We start from the raw sequence: 18,192 nt of genomic DNA on the forward strand, positions 1-18,192 counted from the left end.
AAAATATATCTGTAATTTTAATTGTTAAAGACTCTAAAAATGCTACAGAAAAAAAAGTGAATTGATTAATGAGTAATAACTGTAAAATATACAGTATTTGTTTTATATATGTAAAAAGACATGATTTCCTGTATAATTAATTGTACAAATTTACTTTGTTTAAAAAGAGAGCACATGTACATTTTACAGTAAATGACAGTAAAAAACGATAATCGGGCATTCCCACAATTCTCTGTGTGACCCCTCATATTTCATTATATTTTATGGAAATAGTCATTTTTCTTCTTATTTTTAATATCAGTTACGTATATTGGGGTGTTCTGTTTTATATTTGATGATGGTGTTTAGTGTTTGTCTCAACATGTTTATTGGTCATTGCTCCTGGAAGAGCTATTGGTAAACTTCATGTCATTATGTGCTGTAATTTTTACAATGATTACAATACCTTATAAGGTAAAAAAAAACAGATTTTTACAGTTTCTGAATTTATGATGTTTTTGTTTTTATTATCTTTTTTTTTTTTTTTTTAAAAGTGCCAGCACAGTCGTGTAAATTACAACAGTTTTAAACTGTAAAATTAACAGGTTGTTCTGTAAAGTTGTTTACATATTTACTGTATTTTTTACATAATTATTCTGGCAACCACAGGTGATATTTATAAAAAAAGTAACAATAAAAATCTTAAAAGGTAGGCTAATCACTCTCTTCTCTTCCAGATGAGCTATTCAAAATGAAGAAAAGTTTTCCCGGGGAGCTGTCCCCGTTTTTACTGCGTGTTCAAAACAGTCTGCAAAGTGAAAATACATGGCAAGAAAGCCCATACTGAAGACTGCCAGCAACAAGGTTTACAGTGTGCTGTATATGTTGACCAACAGATGGGGCTGCTTGCTATAGCAGCTTTAAAACAATCGTCTTCCTCTATTGATTGCTTGTTCAGGCCAGTTTTGCCATTTAAGAACTGAACCAGGGAGCAAAATAATCATCATCGTTATCAGCTTCGAGGTGAGGCACATTTCTAGCTATGTTAAAAAGAAGTTATATAAGAATACAATATTAATAACAAGTAAAAATAAAGGAAATGTAAATAAAATATCTGCAAGGAACAACAATAACTTAAGTCATCACATTACAGCATAGATTAAATTGCACCTTGCTGGGAAACAAGTGACCGAAAGAAGCATAATAATGCATTAGAGTTTATCAAAATAAAAGGTATATTTAAGAATCACAGGTCCATAAGAGATACCATATGAAAACAAGTCCCCAACAATGAGGCACCTAAGGGGGCATAACCCATTCAGAAATGAATTTCAGGCTCTGATATAGTGCATAAGTGTTTCATATGATTTCAGTTGTAATGCTGAAGGAAATGGTAGTCAAGTGAGCTCATTTATTTTGAAATTCCTCTGCCAGTTTGTCAGCAAGCAGTTAGTATAGCCTACCTTCTTACTTTTTGGAAAGTGCCAGGTAAAGGTGAAGGAAAAGAGGAGAAGGAATTAAGAAGAGTGATGGGGATCCTGTGCTGTGGAGTCAGCTGCAATAGTTCCTATATTCATGGTCAAAATACATGACATCCGAATTGCCCCCTTTTTTAATTCATAGATAAGTAATGTGTAATCTCTGAAATAGAAATGTCCTCTTTTTTAATTTCAGAAATCTGGTCAGCTTATTATTAGGTTGCATGTAAACGTAGCCTCACTCGTGCTATGAGTTTGTGTAACACACAATACAGTCAGAACACAGCCGTGCACATGAGTGCAGCTTATTTGTTCCAGAAAATGTTGGATTGGAGTGACTACAGGATGGTTTGAGCAAGAAGTGGAAAAATCGCCTCCACTTACATGCTTTGATATTTCTAATGTTGATGATGCCAAATACCACAATGTGAAATGAAACCAATGGGGCCCAGGAGAGGAGAGAAATCGGGTTCAGGCCAATCGCCTAAAACAAAAGCATCCGTCATCAAATGTTTGAGCATCTTGTATGTTGATACAAATGTGGAGACTGCGAAATGTATAAAACAATATGTGGTCATGATGTCTTGCGTAGATATTTCCGTCACACAAGGAGAATCATCGATGGCCTTATTTCTATTTCAAGTCCATCAATGTGTCCTTACAGCAGCTCATGTGCACTTTCTCTCTCTCTATCATATTTATCACCCCTCCCAAAAACCTTCAGTTTTCAATTGAAACTGAAACCTCCTTTTGTTGTATTTGTGGGATTTAGGTGTGAATATATGGAAAGGTAAACATTCGAATTACTAAGGGTATAACCAGAAGTGGACTTTATAAAAAATAGACGAGAGATAGAGACAGAGTAAGAGATGGTAAAGTACGCTTAGTTTAGAGACAGAACAAATGTGTCCCCAGGGGTTGGCGACATCTGAAACAACCTTCCTTTAGGGACATTTTAGGGACAGTTCATAAAAGTTATGGTGTGTGTACAATTTCTACAATGAGCACAACCTCACAGCAGTAAAAAATGCATAATGCTGAAGGCATGTGTTTGTGCATGTACACTAATTTAATTCTACAACACAAAAAGAGAGCCAAGCCTTAATTTCTTAAAACACAAACTCTTGTTATTTCCATCTCTTCCTGTATGAGGGAGGCAGACACTAGGGAGCAGAATTACTCCAGAAATGAAAAAAACTGGGCAAGGGTGAAACAGAGGAAATGTGGATATCCTGCATTTTGTATCTATTTAGCTGGGGGAATTATACTGTATATCCTCAAAGTTTTACCCTTGGATCACCACATTGATCTTACATTCCATGCTACATTATAGCTAATTACACACTTCATGACTGCCTGTGCATCTTTCAAGAAGGCAATTATAAGTCATGTTGAAAGATGAGGATATTTTAATTACTCAGATATGGAATGCGCATTAGTGCTGTGCTTGCTTAGGTGAGATATTGCACTTCTTCAAAACATTTATCACGCTGCAGAATTGCCAATGCTAATATTTAAACAAGTACTTTAAAGCAGTGGTTCTCAACTAGTTATGTTCAGGACATCAAGTGGCGAACCAGCACAATACAAAAAACACATTTAATGCTGCCTGGGTCATTTTTACAGTAACTAGCCTATTTGGCTAGCTTCTATCAAATGACAGATAAATGTACATCAAAATACTCTAGAGTTTGGTTGGACGCACAGCCTTTGACATCAAAAACAAAAGATATGGGGAGAGTTTTGTTTTCGTCCAAAATTTGTGAAGCCATTTTTTTATTTGTTTTTGCTATCATATCTTATTATTTGCATTTAGCATTGTTTTCCCCTCCTTTCCATGACACTAAACAGTAAAGACCTGCAACCAGTTTTTGTGATGTGACCCACTAGTTGAGAACCACTGATTTAAAGTAAGGCCTACTGTATGTGTATCTGGTAATATGTTATGGTTGCTATGTAAAAGGCAACCGAGGATACAACAGCTCCTCTATCATATTGTCGTTTTTTTTCGCTCTATGTATCCCCTAGTTTCCCTGTGCTGCTGTCTGCAGCTGTCATGTTAGTTTAAGCACCTCTGGTAAAAGCCTGTTCGCTGCTCTTCAAGGCACACACTCCAAAGCTTTTACCAAATGACAGAAAAGAAAAGGGTAAGAGATGAAAGACCAGTCAGCCACATATACATACACACAAACCCACCAACAAAGGAACTGAAACATGACCAAATACACAAGAATGATACTACACTATGCATGCTCCTTACACGAGTGCAGGTACAAAAGCACGTCCAAAATAAGCAATCATAAAGACCCTCCAGCATTAGTCTAAGAAGATGACATCACAAAGAAAAGTAAGGGAGAAAAAACATAGGCATGTGTGTGGGTTATGTGTAGCATAACATGTTCTCCATCATCAAATGTCCATTTAGAGACCTGTGACAGGTTCATACTTAAAGCCTGAGGTAACTAGTGTTGCATAGCCAGACTTTTGACTTGCGGCTTAAAGTCTGGTCCTCATTGCTTCTTGTTCTGGCCAAGAACATCCACTTTGAAGAGAAGAGACTATCTAATCAACATTATGTTTTCTATGACATTTAGGGGCAGGTTTATTGAAATACTTATTTTACAGACATGACTCTATTAAGTGCCTTTTAATATTGTCCAAATATTAGAGGTAGCAAACCAAATTCGATTTTTAGCGAATTCAATGATTATTTCATCCTCAAAGGCACTCATTGTTTCTCTGCTGACCATTAATGTTTCTTTACAGGCCCAAAATGTAGTAGCAAACAAACCAGCATAAGTTACCACTGCGCCTTTACATTAACTTAGTTTCTAAGGTGCAACAATGTTGTAATTGACTTTTAGCAGGTTTGGTTTAATCTTGGTATGTTATTTTCGATACTTGCAAATTATTTTGATGTTTCTACTCTTTTGATAAACTTGCAATGATTGGTTTACCAAAGGGCTTTAGTAAATCCTTGTGTTTTAGCATGTGTGTGTGTGTGTGTGTGTGTGTGGCAATATGTTAAATGAACTGGCTGTTGTTTTTAGGCTGGCAGCTGTTGATCCTGATTTGTTAGAGTTAAGCTTTTATAAACGAATTGCATCCCCTCCTATATGCCACAGCCACCCCTGCCCAGCATAAATCAATAAGCATTACTGTCACCAGCAATCACCCTCACCTTGTTTTCTCTCACACATATTCTTAGGCGAGCATTTACTCTTTCCATGACCACGTTTGTGTGCGTCAGATCTGCCATCTCTCTATGAAAAACGTTGAAAATGCAACTTCTGTTATGTTAGGTTATTTTATCTCAATACAACAATGACCCAGAGATTTTTTAAATAGTCTTCCAGGACTACTCATTTAGATAGCTGTGGTCACAGCAGATTTGGAGAGTGCAGCGCCAGACCTTTCTTTCTGTCCATAACAGAGTACATTTAAGTAACCAGCTGTTCCAACAGGTTGTTTGATGTGACAAATGTGTTTCACTGTTTGTGACAGTCATTTAAATGTACTGGTTAAAAATAAATAAATAAATTATTATTATTTAAATGAGTCACAGTAATTTTTTTTTTTACTAGCAAAGTAGTAGTAGATAATTACTGCTGTTTATCACCGTTATATTATATTCAGTTATATTAATTTATATTGTAAAAATATGCACCAAGCTGATGTTAAAGATAATGTATATCTAACTTGCTGGTCTCTTCCTATTTTAACATTTTCTTTTTAAAATTGTTTTTTTGTGGATTTTCTCCACTTTTATCTCCCCAATTCAGCACGCCCAATTCCCAATGCGCTTTAAGTCCTCGTGGTGGCGTAGTGACTCGCCTCTATCCTGGTGGCGGAGAACGAATCTCAGTTGCCTCCGTGTCAGAGTATGTGAGCGGAGTGGAGCGAGGAGCGGGTTTTTAAAATATCGGAGCGTTATTGTTTTCTCACGCACCAAGGGTGCTCCACTAATGCACTTTCATGGGCAAAACCCCTGTTAACGGAACATAATATAATAATTCACCACATGTCAAACACTTAGCATGAAGGAAAGATGGAATTTCTGATTTAACCAGAAAGAATGTGAAAAAAAAAAAAACACACACAAATTTAAAATCTAGCAGCACTTGGTAAATTTCCACCTCCAGTGCGAAGGTTACTTTTGCTTTCTGTTTTTACGCTCACTATTATTGAGTTAAGCTTGCGGTAAAGCTTGACTTAACTACATGCTTGTGTCTCGTCTCTTTATTCTTATGTCAACTGGCATATAGTGAAAATGAACGATGGGGTGGCAAAGGAGAACACGAGTGGGGAGGTGATTGCCACGATCAAATGTTTGTTGTGAAAACCTAAAAGACGTCCAAATAACACGATGATAATCCATTCACATGTGGAGAGAACATCTAAATGTCAGTAATACAGATATCCCATATTAAATATTTGGAATAATCACATCATCATTCTAATGTAATGCATCTCAATCTTAACCGTAGGCTATTATGTCCCGTAATAAATAGAATTGAACTTTTAACGTCATAAAACGCCAACTAAACTAATCAACATGTTAATATTGTGTAGTTTGACTTGACTGCATCTAAATGTATTTTAGTGCTGTAGGGTCATTTATGGATTATACATCTGCAGATGAAGAAGCTCAGCAAATGTACATAGAGGAAGATTTAAAATCTTAAATTCAAAAGCTAGTATTTCTAAAAGTGAAATCTGCATTAGACATATAGTTTTGACAGTGTAGAATATTTCGAGAATGTTTTTTTTATTATAGGGTAAGATTAATTAAAAGAAGTGCAATAATAAATAGGCCTAATAATTATTATTATTTTGGTCATTTATTAATTAAATTAAATTATTTAATTTTGCCATGGAGAAAACATGGAGTGTAGTTTCTCTAATCCAGGAGCGTGAGAGGAGCGGGAAATGGAAAACCCAGAGTGGAGCTGGAGCGGAGTGATTAAAGAATGCTTTGAGCGCGGAGGGGAAATTGTTGCCGCTCCACTCGAACTCTGCTCCACATCTGAGACCGCCAATCCACGCAGATTATAACGTGGCTTGTTGAGCATGTTACCATGGAGATCTAGCATGTGTGGCTTCGCGCTATTCTCCGCAGCATCCACGCACAACTCACCACACGCCCCACCGAGAGCGAGAACCACATTATAGCGACCACGAGGATGTTTACCCAATGTGACTCTACCCTCCCTAGCAACATGGCCAATTGGTTGCTTAGGAAGCCTGACTGGAGTCAATCAGCACGCCCTGGATTTGAACTTGTGACTCCAGGTTCTCTTCCTATTTTTAAAATAGATTATGTCAGAACAGGACCAATAGCTTTGTCAAAGCTCTCCTGAGATTTTCAGCCCAACCGATCAATGTTTAAGCTTTAAAAACCATGCCAATGACAAAAAATTGCCTTATTTAGGGATTAATGTTGTTTAATATCCCTAATAAAAATCATAAATGGAAAACACTTATTTTCAGTAATTCTTGCCAATGCAGAAGTGTAATTATTTTTGAATGGTTTCTACCTAATGGCTCTCAGTGGCTTGTATCAGGCCACTTTTTATACCAGAAGAGGGGTGTGGGAGAGAGGAATGAATGGACAGAATTTATAAAATTATTACCCAGGAAGACGTTTAGTCTTATTATATTTGATATTGTAGATATTGTATTCTTGGCACGTTGATATAGAATTATTGGATGTACACTCACAGGTGTGTGTGTGTGTGTGTGTGTGTGTGTGTGTGTGTGTGTATCAGGCTATTAAAACTGGCAACTTCAAACTTGACTCATTCAATCAGAATTTAGTCTGAGCTATCGGTTTTATAATAAGTGTCTTTGTTTACCATTCAAAGTAGCCATTATTCCTTTGTTCCTGCTTTAAACAACATCTAATCTATCAGTCAATAAAACGTGTGGCCAGCATTGTAAGTAATTGATGCAGGGCTTGAGGTGATCTACATGTCCTTGCCTGTCACACGACTGGACTTTAATATGAATGAGCAAAGACAGACATGTTGGGGGATGTGGAACATGGAGGCCATCATTTATGTGTGACATGTTTGTATTCATGTTAAATACAGATAACATACATAACGACATCTATATGTATGAGAGGAATTCTGATAACACGCCTGTATGAATGTTACAGAACATTTAGATGTGAACACACTTGATATGCAGAGATGATACCAATAAAGTTTTTTTTTTATTCATTCATCAGATTTTCTTTCTGTTAGAATGATGACAAATCTTAAGAGCAAGCTCATTCAGGCGGCGTGGTAGCTCAGTGAGTAAAGACGCTTACCAAGACTAAGTGATTCCAGCCAGGTCTCCTAAGCAACCAAATTGGCCCGGTTGCTAGGGAGGGTAGAGTCACATGGGGTAACCTCCTCGTGGTCGCTATAATGTGGTTCGCTAACACTTATATAACCTATAATTGGTGAGTTGTGGGTGGATGGCGTGAAGCCTCCACACGTGCTGTGTCTCCATGGTAACACACTCAACAAGCCACGTGATAAGATGCGCGGGATAATGGTCTCAGATGTGGAGGCAACTGAGATTCGTAGCAGAATTTTCTCACTTAATCGAAAGCCTGTTGCTTTCGATTTCTGCTCTGGGATAAAGTGCACTTAACTGCTGGTCAGTTTCCCAAAGCCAAATCCACACCTTAACGATTAGTGAAATGTAAAAAACTGACTCTGACTGACTAAAAAACTGAGATTAGTGGTTGAGGATAACATCTTCTGACATTGCTTGCTGCATTCATACACAGTAAAAAAGACATAAATATTTGTACATTAGGGAAAAAAAACTTTTCTTAAACGAAGGAAGTGTAATTTGTGAATTAAATCATTTGTATTTGTTTTGGGATCATTAAAAATGATTTCATCTAATATATACAGTATTGGACAAAATCTCACTTTATGCTGGACAAAAAAAATTTTATTTGGTAAATCCATGATTAAACCCTTCTGTACATATAAAGAGCGCATGCACAACACATGATCGTTTCACGCATATAAAGAGAGCATATATATATTCATTTATTCTGCTTTAAAAATATCAAGGAAAAACAAAGGGGGCACATAGTATCTACTAATATAATAATTATTATATAATCAACCACAGTCCTTTAGATTGCATACAATTCATACATATAACACTGCAGGGAATTTACATTTACATTTATGCATTTGGCAGACGCTTTTATCCAAAGGGACTTACAGTGCACTTATTACAGGGACAATCCCCCCGGAGCAACCTGGAGTTAAGTGCCTTACTCAAGCACACAATGGTGGGGTTCAAACCAGCGACCTTCTGATTAACAGCCCTGTGCTTTAGTTGACTGTTGGTGGCATACATCACTCATTCATGTACACAAGCTTCAGGGTTTACCACGAACTCGGGATAAAACTCTGAGTTGACAGATAACATTTGTTGCGAGCTTCTTGAGATTGCTGAACCCGATCTAAACCGGTTTAGCTCTATCTGGTTTTCTCAACCAGAAACTCACTCTGAAACGCTGAGATTCTTCAACTAGCTTTGTGCAACAAGCCACATAATGAATTCATTAGGTTAACTCTAGACTGCAGGGCTGATGTAAACGTCAATGGTGGAGTGAATGTCTAAAACATAGTGAATGAGTCAAGTCAAGCATCTCTGTTGTTCATGGGTTCTAAGACCACACTTCAGACAAGCTGTCAGTTTCCAAAAGGAAGTGGTGACAGTGCATTAACTAGTTCAGTTTGTTCACATTACACAGATTAAATGTAAATATTTTTGTGACTACATAAATTTTCAGTTTAATTGTGGTTGTAGAAAGCGGGTTGTAACCACTGTGGATAACCAAACTCTATGTGTACAGACTAGGATTAAGCATTCGGAGGAGGAGTGGCAACCGCATTTAGCTGCAGTGCATACACGGTCTTATTCAGAATAAGATGTCTGTATTTTTTTTGGGAAGGACCATCTCCTATTGTGGTTAGAACATTCATTAGGCATTGGCAGCATAATGTGATGTCCAGGGACAGATGGCCAGCATGATTCTGCCCAGAAGCCATGGGCATTATTGTGTCCGGCCTGTGGAGTGCATTTGTGAGGTTTAATGGGCTGTTTAATCAGAGCGAGAAATAGCTGCATCTAATTAGGCTCCAGATCACCAGAGGTCAATGACAAAAATAGAACATGTTAACCAAGTGCAAAATAAAAATATTTTGAAAACCATTGTGATGTACCCCCTCAAAACATCACTCATGTAGAGCATACACTACTTCCAATGCCTTTCAGCCATTTAATCTGAAATAGATGCTTATGATTTCAATGTGCGGAAGTGTGTTTGATGTAATTCCCACATTGTTGAGCAGGAGATAAGGAACTGAAGTCATAAGCCTGTTCAATTTCGCAGTCATTTTACGACTGTGGAAATGTCAAAATAACAAATAAATTGTCCTGCAAAACTGAAACCATTTCACAATGCTCTTCCAGCTGCTTTGACAAATGTCACAGAGCTGTCAGTGTTGCACAAGACCATCGTAACAAGCTGACAAAGCCCCACTTGAAAACCCATGGAAACACAGAGTGGTCCAAACTTCCAAAGAGAACATGTCTATGAAAATCACAGACAGAATAATATAGAGTGCCAAAAACTCCACAAAGAAAAATACATATTAATAATGTAATAATTTCAAAGTATTCAAAATGTATTATGAACACATACTGTAACTTAGAAGTGCAACATCCTCCCTGGTCCATAAAGACCATCAAATGAACACTGCAAAGACATTTTGTTCCAGACTTTCACAATTAACTAAAAACAGAAAGATCCATGACCGAACACATTTTACAGCAAGGGATAGCGAGACAAACAGACCCAAATGCAGAGAAACAGTTCAAAGGATTTATTTACAATAAATGTGAGCAGTCACAGTGGATGTGAAGGATCCCGGCACTGGCTGCATCAGTGGGGAGAGATGAAAGAGAAGCACGCTGTGGCCGTGCCCAGGGCAATCCATGAAGAGTGTGTTCGTAGAATGAGTGTGTGCATTGTGGAAGTCAGGAAAAGGTTCATGGAATCCTCCATTGAAGCTTAGTGAGGTGCAAGAATGATGCCCAGCAGGGATCTAGCTCCCGACATGTGGGAAAAGACGAGGTATCCTCCATGGAATCCCAGCTGACACACTGTGAACTCGAAGGCAACCACACACCTGACCAACAGATACACGGGACAGGACCAGCTAGGCAGAGAGCACTGAGAACACGAAAGGCTTAAGAAGGGAGTGAATTAGAGGAGAACAGGTGTTGCTCGGCATGCTAATCAGTGGCATGATCAGTGTTCCCCTGGGAACAATCAATGTTCCTTTGGAAACGCCGATCATGCATGCCGTCCGTAAGGGAAACTAGGTGGTTAGTGGAAATATTCCCATTCATTTAAGTTGCCATTGATCAAATAGTATGTGAAATGAGTCTTAGGCTGGATTTACATTTACATTTATGCATTTGGCAGATGCTTTTATCCAAAGCGACTTACAGTGCACTTATTACAGGGACAATCCACCCGGAGCAGCCTGGAGTTAAGTGCCTTGCTCAAGGACACAATGGTGGTGGCTGTGGGGATCGAACCAGTGACCTTCTGATTACCAGTTATGTGCTTTAGCCCACTACACCACCACATGATTTGGATTTGGATCCCCATGAATGCTATATAAGTTATGAATGGGCATCTTTCCCCTTACTTTTGGAAGGCCAAGAGGTCAGAGGCACTGCATGGACACCAATAGAGGCACTCTTGAGTTTGAACGGGCATGGGGGGATGTCCACCAGTCTCCTAGTGTCCACTCCCCATAAGCTGCATTATAAGTTTCCACAGAGTGTCATTTTGTCCCTTTACCTACTAGTCTTCCCAATGGTCTTTATCACGTCCATGAAGTGACTACGGTGCCCCCTTACCAACTAAACTTCACCATAGTCATCCTCACGTCCACAGAATGCCTATTTGTCCCCTTACCTCCTAAATAACACATTTGCATGCCAATGCCGCTGGGATGCCCACTGATGCCCATTGTCACCACAGTTCATGGCGGTGCCCAGGCACCCCCCAGAGCTGTTATAAGTGTTTTTTTGGTCATTTATGGTGCTTAATATTTTTTGGTTGGTTTTCATTCGATTTTGCCCCAGACCACACGATGGGTGCCAGATGTGCCCGCCCAATGCCTTTTAAACACATTTCATTAACTTTCGACAAAAACAGCACCGAAAAGTCCACCCCCCTTAGTATGTTGTCAAGGGGCTCTTGAGGTGTTACCGTGTCAAATTTGGGGTCTGCATGATCCCCTGGACACGATGCCAGGGCACATCACATGTGCAATCTATTTTGAATTCAAATTGGCTTTCCGTGGACAGAGTGATTTTTTTGTGCAAATTATGCACTTTAATGAACTGCAAGTTTGATAAATACCATTATTTGAGTGTTCTGGGTGTAAAACAAGTGGTTTAGGTGAGAAAAGTCAGCTAGTTAGCTCAGAAGAGACACAAGTGCCCAACTTAATTGACAAGCTTCACGTAGGCTGTCCGTGAATAGACGTTTTTTATGCAAAATATGCATTTTTATGAATTGTAAATTGTATAAATGTGTTAAATAGTGTGTTATGAGAATTTTACATGTGGTTATGTCAATAAAAATGTATACATTTATTAAATATCTCTTGTTAATGCATTGTCCATGGAATACCTAACTGAGGCCCATTGAATAAGTTACAGGTGGCCACTTCCTGGGTTAATGCTTAGTCATACAGGAAGTGCCCACCTGCAACTTATTTGACAGGCTCCACGTAGGCTGTCTGTGGACAGATGTTTTTATGCATAAATATGCATTTATGAGTTTTAAAATGCATACAATATGTTAAATGGTATGTTCTGAGCATTATACATGTGGTTTTGTCAATAAATATGAATAAATAAATTCAATGTCTCTTGTCAACGCATTGTCTACGAAATACCTATCTGGGGCCCGTTGAATAATTTACGGGTGGGCACATCCTGTGTTTCTAAAAAAGGGGTCAAAAAGTCACAGGGCCTTTAACCCTCTGGGGTCTGAGGGTGTTTTGGGCCCTGGAGTAGTTTTGACATGCCTTGACATTTGTGCTTTTTTCAGTTGCTTAAAAACATATTAATGGCTAATGTCTGATAACACTGTATTCAGCACAAACTGGCCTACAATAATATGTGAGCAACATGTATGTACTTGTTTGTATTTTTGAGATTTTGTATTTATACATGATCCTTCAGAAATCTAATATGGTCATATTTAAAGTGCATTTGACTCATTTAACCTGAATAGATATTTGCAAGCACAAGCATTGATGATACTGAAGCAGCATAAACACTAGATAAAATATATTCTAAACATTCATATAATTTTGTATCATATTACATATCCTATTTATATCATACAGCATACAATTTAAATACCTGCTTTAGCCAAAACAGCATTTAAATGTAACACAAACTTGTTAAAACAGCCTGTCCATGGTCAGACGTTCTTGGACAGGCCCTTTAATAAACTTAATTTAATTTAATAAAAAAACTATTTATGTGGCTCTACACTGCTGCATGTTCATCCATCAAAACTTAAAAATTCCTCTGTCCATGAATCTAAACATTTTAATAAGATAGGTTGTACATGGGATGTCCAATCTCAGCTTCTAGATAACATAGGGGTGCAAATATGAAGAAGATTAGAGAAAGTCAAAGATTTTGCATTTTTTAGCAGAATTTTCAAGTTTCTCCAGTCTTTTTGAAATTCACTCCATGGAATGGAGATACCAAGACAAGCAGAGGACTGTGTGTTTCAGCTTCCAGTGTCATCCAGAATATTAGAAGTGGACATCCCATGTACAACCTATTCCATTCAAAAATGTAGGCTGTTGGACAGAGGAATTTTGAGGTTACAAAGTTTGCATATTGTTCAGGGGAACTTGTAAAATCATATTATTAAAAATATGTTGTTCTAAAAATAAGCTGTAAGGGGGCATCTTAGGGTATCCGTGGACATGGGGGGTGGTCTGGGGTGATCCTCTGACCCCAATGGGTGAGTGGTGTCACTGAGGTGGTAGGGGGCAGAATAGGCTGTTCATGGACAGCCCTGCCCCCTCCCAGAAGCTCCCCTGTGGTCAGCCAATCGAAGTCCCAGGTTGGGTGGCCAAACCCAAAAATAGACAATAAGGGTGCATTGTAGGCTGTCTGTGAATGTGGCATGGTGGTCGTGGGTGGTCCTCCAACATTGGGGTGGGGGGACAGTGGTAAGGGGCCAGAACAGGTTGTTCGTTGACAGTGCCGCCCCTGTGGTCAGCCAATCGAAGTACTTGGACGGGGTGGCCTATCACAAAAATAAGCAGTCAGGGGGCATCAAATGGGGTCTGTAGACACGGGGCAACATTGGGGGCATCAAATAGGTGGCAGGTGTGAAGGATAGGCTGTCCGGACAGGAAGACGCCACCCTGTGGAAAGCCGGCTTTAGAAAGGCAAACTTTGGTGATTTTTAACCCCACCACCGGGGGAGCTGACGCCGGGGGGCGCCTCAAGCCAGGGCGAGGCCACCCTGAATACCCCGGGACTGTCCGGCAATTTTTGGAAAAATCCTTTATGGAGCGCTAAAGACTGCACTTTAAGCAGTTCAGATACCCCTCTTGGAATTCTGACCCTTAGGGCCTGCGAGACATGAGGGCGAGAATATAACAAAGCATAAAAAACAAACCGGCCAACTCACCAGAGCCATCACATTACCCCAGGGATGCATCCTGGCATCCCCGGCAGAGTTTCCTTAACGGAGGTGAAACTGATGGTCCAGGATGTCCCAAGCCAGGATCCAAAATCTTTCCTCAGGTCCATAACCCTCACATTAAAAACAAATACTGGAACCTTCTGCCCCTCCTCCTGATGTTGATCAGTCTCCTGATTGTGTACACCAGAGAGCACTCAACAAGACATGGCAAGTGGCTAAGAATCAACATACGTTCTGTGCTAGTGATGGCCACCAGAATTGCTGTCTAATGAGCGTCTGGGTTTGAGTCGCCCCTGGATGACAAGCGACATTGGATGAGTGACCCCACTGTTGGACAAGCGTCCAAACAGATTGCGGAAACAAATAACCGGGCCACTGGGCATGTAGCAGGGAGCACAGTGTTTTGTAGCCAGCACAGACTTTAAACTCTACCTCCCAGGATACCATGCCCACCACACGAGTGACAAGTAGAATGGTATCCGATATGTGACAAGTAACTGAGACAACAATAATTGTCTCAGCTGAGAGCCAAGACTGAAAACAGTTCCTATCGCGAACCAAAAAAAATTATTTTTCCATTACATTCTGGCGTGCAACAAGCTACTTTAATTTTATTTTCAGTACTATTATTCTGATAGCATAGCCAACATCTCTTAGAGGACCCTTCAAATATAGGAACATGGGCTGTGTGGAGTGATGACGAAGGAGGGACTACAGGCTTTAGTGTATGCAAAGGGTAACTTGCGTGAATATCGATACCTCCCAGCTGACGAGCCAGGTTTTCTCTGAAATGTGTTGCTATTCCTTAAACAATACTATTGATGACGACAATGTCTATGAAGTGGAAAAATGGTCTTCCACCACTTCCACCAGTTTTTTGTAGGATGCCATAAGATTTTGTCTAGAGGGCTACCTTTTTTGTCCAGTCGCCATAATTTTTTACAAACCTAGTAATTTCAGTTGAGCCATTCACATTGTGGAAATGGAAGAGGCATATAACTGCATGAGTGTACTTCGATTGTATTACAAGTATATTCCCCTCAATCCTACACCACCTCATATCCCCATGAGATACCCCAAATCTGATATTGCAATTACACATCATTTAACCCCCGGGGGTTAAATGCAATAGTCTTGCACTTCATGTATTGTTTAAAGGCAATCCTGATTATCCTGTGTGGTAGGGTCACCAACATGTAGAGCTTCTAAAGGAGCCATGTAGTAGTCATGCAACATAAATCTCCTCGCCCATGAGGCCTGAAGTGACTTGGTTGGGAATCAGGGACAATTGAAAACCACATGTAAATGAGCAAACCAAGAAATTTGTAAAATTCATCAGGGGTCACCTCCATCCATGGACGCACGCTACCTAAGTCAATACGAACGCAGGCTTAAATGGGAGGTTGTGCCTGTGAAGAGTCAGAGTATAAGGATAGAAACGGTCAGGAAGCTGACTAATTTAATTATTTGACCATTGTCACACATCATACATCTGCTATACATGGTGATATTATTTTCACCAGCTAAGCTGGTCAGAGTCAGCCATGATAGCCCTAGAGATAGGTCAGGGCCTCCAAGGCCAACAGTGGTGTCTGGGTGGGCTTGAACCCTGACCTTGATCAGCCAGAGCCTTAACGGCACCACTGCCCCACGTGGCAGTGACTGGACCTGTGCAAGAATCCTAGCCATACCCAAATTAATAAGAGTAACAGTGTTAGTGTTACTGTGAGTATCAGTCATATGAGAAATAGAAACAAACAATACATACACATTCATACATACCCAGTTGATGGTCTTGGGGATCAGGTTCCATCTCATCCTCCATCTCCTCTTGGTCTGGGTCTTCCTGCAGTAGTTCCTGGTCCAGCAGATCTTCCTCCTGTGTGCTCATGCCCTCATGAGCCATGCCCTCATCTCTTATGAACCTAAGCTCATCAGCAGTCAGCTGCCTCCACCTCTTGATGGTGCTGAGCAGGGAGCCATAGTTTTTATCCATCTCTACAACAATAAAAAAAGTACAAAAATTGGTAGCCTTCACATTGGTAGTGAAGTGTGTTCTTCATAAATCCGTACACTGAATAGTCTAACCAGAATGTCCAATTGCAGTCAGCCCTCTCAATTTCCTTGTGAACAGGAAGCTACACACAACCTAAATCATGTCTGTGTGATGGATGTTTAAGGCTATCTGCAAAATTATAGAAAGATATCTACCATTTTTTTTTACATGGGAAAATCAACAAGCTAGATAACTTATCTAACTAGCAGGCCAGTTTCCAGGCAGGTCTTTTGCCATCACACAGAAGACTTAGATTAGCATATGCTAGAATGAACAGATTACTGAAATCTTTTGTTCATCAGTGTGTAAAATTAATCAATCAGAATTGGGGGTCTAAGTAGGCCTCAGGGTGCTGAAAAATAGAAAGGACTAAATCAATGCACTGTAGCTGGTTGTGTATTTACATATTTATATGTGGGTTTTGTATTACGTGGTGTTTATTGTATTGTGCTTTATAATTTGGTGTGGATGTGTATTGATGTCAATTGAGGTGAGACAGTAAACGCTGTGGGATGTGAAATTGAATTGAATAGCATCGGCTCTCTGCCTCACATTATTTCAGGCAGATTTTTCACAAGCGACAAAATTGGGCAAAAAAAGTTATTGATATTTAGCTAAAATGTAACATAGTCTTGCTAGTTAATGTTTAGTTAGCAAGTTTCACATTAACTGCCAAAAAAAGGTTAATAAAGTTATTGATATTTAGCTAAAAATGTACATAGTATTGCTAGCTAATGTTCAATTAGCAAGTTTCACTGAAATTTGCTTAAAAATAGAGGCTAGCTGCCTGTACGATGAACGCAGAAGGTCATGTAATTTTTTTCCAGAAATAACTAGCGTTACTCATACAAATAAATACTTTGTAACTAAAACATTTTGACTTTCAATAGAAAATATAGACAGCACATGTTAATAACTTGTCTAACCTCAAAAGATCGCCTCAGCTTTCAATCCAACAGTAAATCCAACACTGCAGGTAATCTCCTGGGACATCCTCTCTAGCTCCGCCCTGGAAAATGGAGGATGATGGGGAAAGTGTGCGGACTCCACAACCTGTCCATTACATATAGACCTACGAGGACACTAGTGTGAACAGACCAGTCTCTTGAGGTGAGGCATGCATGGTTTATACAGCCAGTGGTGATGAGGCTTCATTGGCTTTCTTTGACATCAGGTGCATCACATGCTGCCTAATGGGGAATAGTCACTGCACTCCTACTCTCTCCTGTCCACTCCAGTTGTGAGCCAGAGGCAGGGCGATGATGATCCAAGGGAGGGGTGTGGCGTTCTGTCACAACTGGAAAAGAGCGCAAACTGCTGAATGTGTTGAGCCCTGTGCTGAATTGCTACTTATAATGACACACGCTAACGAAATGGAAACTCCTCCTCAAGAACTGAAGATGTGGCTTCTGCATTAGACATTTACCAGACAAAAGCTATTTTAAAGTGTTGAAAGGCACAAAGTGGTAGGGACGTATCCCACCCTTTCCACCCTTAATGACTCCTTTCATAACATTCCGAACTAAAGTTAAAACAGAACATAAAAAAAACACGCAGAGCTTTTTAATCCATTCCAATGCAGCTTTGTGGTTGATGTAGTCAGTCTTATGTAACAACACAGAACTGGTTTATTCACACTATTCCAGTGGAAATTATGAGAAACAATTAGGAAAATCCAGTGCAGATGGCGGCTCTGGCGGCTCTTAGGCATTGTCCGTTAGGCAAAATAGTTGATGCATTTGAAACTTTTCCAGGCCTAATTATTCGTTGCTTCTAATCAGACTCCTATGAAGTGAAGATGCAATTTCAGAACAATTAACATTTTCGAATTGATTTTTCTCCATGGACAATTTGTCTGTTAGTATGTCATCCATAACTATGTAAGGGAC

This window comes from Xyrauchen texanus, chromosome 14 (genome assembly GCF_025860055.1).
Source record: "Xyrauchen texanus isolate HMW12.3.18 chromosome 14, RBS_HiC_50CHRs, whole genome shotgun sequence".
In the NCBI taxonomy this organism is placed as follows: Eukaryota; Metazoa; Chordata; class Actinopteri; order Cypriniformes; family Catostomidae; genus Xyrauchen; species Xyrauchen texanus.